The sequence below is a fragment of the Poecilia mexicana genome, unplaced genomic scaffold, assembly GCF_051168715.1.
Source record: "Poecilia mexicana isolate PSO_F unplaced genomic scaffold, ASM5116871v1 ptg000001l_8944092_9101238_+_RagTag, whole genome shotgun sequence".
Classification (NCBI taxonomy): Eukaryota; Metazoa; Chordata; class Actinopteri; order Cyprinodontiformes; family Poeciliidae; genus Poecilia; species Poecilia mexicana.
In genome coordinates, this window is record NW_028263416.1 from 29,837 (window position 1) to 33,186 (window position 3,350).

The 3,350-nt window shown below is 38.8% G+C and overlaps 1 long non-coding RNA gene across 1 annotated transcript; it reads right to left on the bottom strand.

Annotated features, from left to right (window-relative positions):
* Nucleotides 1-1,364: 1,364 nt before the first annotated feature.
* On the bottom strand, nt 1,365-3,119 carry LOC148152432 (uncharacterized). The gene is made up of 2 exons (XR_015762258.1): nt 2,904-3,119; nt 1,365-1,469 (listed from the first exon to the last, which is right to left on the bottom strand). It is a non-coding gene; the product is annotated as an uncharacterized LOC148152432 (long non-coding RNA).
* Nucleotides 3,120-3,350: the final 231 nt, after the last annotated feature.

Consider the following 3,350-nt stretch of genomic DNA (forward strand, 5'->3'; position numbering starts at 1 on the left):
TGTAATAGTCTGACTATTTGCCTTAAAACATCAAGGTGCAATAACTTCCACATACAAGGTCACACCTGCATCAGACTTCCTACGTCTCACTACAGACCAGTCCTCATCATATTTACATGGTCACTGATTACATCAGCTTAGCCCCCCCAACAAAAATTCACCTGTCTTTTCTACTAGATGTCTTACTTTTACTCTATGATTCATATGGGTTTAATCCTGAAATGAGATGAAATGATATGATGAACTCTGTCAATGTGGCGTGAATAAATGGTTAATCCATCAGCTATATCTCCTCGCTCCATCGGCTGATCTGCACCAGATTTTTGTGCGTCGTCGGGGAGCGTTACCGAACTCATCGATATGTAGGCCTGGCGGGTGCGGGAACTGCATGAGAATGTCCGCGGTGGCTGGCGGTGCTGGAACCCCGCAGTGCCCAATAGATGAGCTGCAAGGGTCGCCCGTCTTCAATTCAATTTCTTTTGTGTTACAAACATAATAGCTTAAGATTGCCACCTGTCCTGTAACTGGCTGTTAAATGTTCTGTACTCTACAAATGTGTATGTGTAATAATAAAGAAGTGGTCCCCGAGTACTTTATATAGTAGGCTGCCCCAGTTATTGTTTGACTCACGGTGTTAGTGTTGCGATATTGTGCCCAACTGCTTTCTGGGTAACACACACTAACCAACATGCTGCTGCCCCTAACTAATGATTCTAACTTCTTATGTTGCTCATAGGTTTCTAATTAGACAAAGAAAAGTTGTACAATGATGTAAAATCATATAACTCTTGAACAAAGTCAACAAAAATATAGAAGCTAAATTAAGAGTAATTGATTTAGACAAATATTCTTACCTTGACAGTGAACAGTTTTCTCAATATATTCACAAGGAATCTTATCAACTCCTTTTGGTTGAGAAATGATCCAAATACGAGCATCAGGAAGCAGATTTCCTTTGATCAGATTCGTTAGCAGCACATCCATTGATGCTGCTTCCTTCAAGTCTTTAACTTCTTTGTTGTTTGCAAAGTCAAGAGGATGTTTGCATTCTTCCAGGCCATCAAGAATAAAACATACATCGATGGAAAACACAGCATTTTTTTTGTTGAAAAAATCATCCAGCAGAGACTCCATGCTTTGTTTTTTATCTTTCTTTGTATTCAACTCTTTGAAATCAAAGGTCACTAAAGCCTTTATGTGTTTGTTGGAGTTTCCATTTGCCCAGTCGATCATGAACATTCCTTTTTGGAATGTTTTACCAATTCCAGGGACTCCTTTCATTAGCACTGCTCGCACATTGTTGGAATTCCCATTCTTTTTGATGGGAAATAAATCTGCAAACTCGACTGGATTCTTTTTCCCACTTTCATCAATCTTCACAATCTCTGAGAGTTTTGGGTCATTTTCATGTCGACCCACCTCCTCAAGAATTACTTTCTTCAGGTATTTTTCTTCCTCGCCATCTTTCCCTGTCATTGCAAAATACCCAAAATGTGAACAACGGGAATAACAATAATTTCATATTTGAAACACGGTTAGAAACACTATTTTCAGAATCATTGCTTAGAAACAATCTGTATTTCTTCCTGGCAATAATTGAAACTAAGCTAAACAATAATAAGATGCATTGAACTCACCCAGTAAATTAATATGTTTACAAAATAGACATTTTTGACTAGAAACATAAACAACTGTCAGATGTAGTAGAAATAAAATTTGACAAATACTGGCTGACACTTAGCTGGGCATATTATAAGGCAAAACATATTTGCACACATGTGTATCTTGTGAGGACGTACAAAAAAGTCTCCTGGAGCCATGGTCCAAACCCAACAGAAAGTCGGCCATTTTGGATCATTGCCTCATTTTTTATACACATCGTATCTGATCTAACTCTTCCTACAGCTATTGAGATACAGATTACAGAATCACTCAGGAGTCTTCAGGCATTGAAGGTCAGAAGTTATCACAGGATTTTTTTTTTGTACATCAAAGCATGTGGGTGTGGCTTAGTGTAAAAGTCTGACTATTTGCCTTAAAACATCAAGGTGCAATAACTTCCACATACAAGGTCACACCTGCATCAGACTTCCTACGTCTCACTACAGACCAGTCCTCATCATATTTACATGGTCACTGATTACATCACCTTAGCCCCCCCAACAAAAAATCACCTGTCTTTTCTACTAGATGTCTTACTTTTACTCTATGATTCATATGGGTTTAATCCTGAAATGAGATGAAATGATATGATGAACTCTGTCAATGTGGCGTGGATAAATGGTTAATCCATCAGCTATATCTCCTCGCTGCATCGGCTGATCTGCACCAGATTTTTGTGCGTCGTCGGGGAGCGTTACCGAACTCATCGATATGTATGCCTGGCCGGTGCGGGAACTGCATGAGAATGTCCGCGGTGGATGGCGGTGCTGGAACCCCCGCAGTGCCCAATATGAGCTGCCCATCTTCAATTCAATTACTTTTGTGTTACAAACATAACAGCTTAAGGTTGCCATCCGTCCCGTAATTAGCTGTTAAATGTAGCGTCCCGTATTGAACTGATACGGGATGCTATTTGTTGTTCCGTACTCTACAAATGTGTATGTGTAATAATAAAGTGGCGCCCGCGTACTTTATTTAGTAGGCTGCCCCAGTTATTGTTTGACTCACGGTGTTAGTGTTGCGATATTGTGCCCAATTGCTTTCTGGGTAACACACTAACCAACATGCTGCTGCCCCTAACTAATGATTTTAACTTCTTATGTTGCTCATAGGTTTCTAATTAGACAAAGAAAAGTTGTACAATGATGTAAAATCATATAACTCTTCAAAAAAGTCAACAAAAATGGTTACTTTGTATAGAAGCTAAATTAAGAATAACTGATTTTGACAAATATTCTTACCTTCACATTGAACAGTTTTATTGATATATTCAGAAGGAATCTTATCAACTCCTTTTGGTTGAGAAATGATCCAAATATGAGCATCAGGAAGCAGATTTCCTTTGATCAGATTCGTTAGCAGCACATCCATTGATGCTGCTTCCTTCAAGTCTTTAACTTCTTTGTTGTTTGCAAAGTCAAGAGGAAGTTTGCATTCTTCCAGACCATCAAGAATAAAACATACATCAATGGAAAACACAGCATTTTTTTTGTTGAAAAACTCCCCCAGCAGAGACTCCATGCTTTGTTCTTTATACTTCTTTGTATTCAACTCTTTGAAATCAAAGGTCACTAAAGCCTTTATGTGTTTGTTGGATTCTTCTTTTGCCCAGTCGATCATGAACATTCCTTTTTGGAATGTTTTACCAATTCCAGGGATTCCTTTCATTAGCACTGCTCGCGCACTGT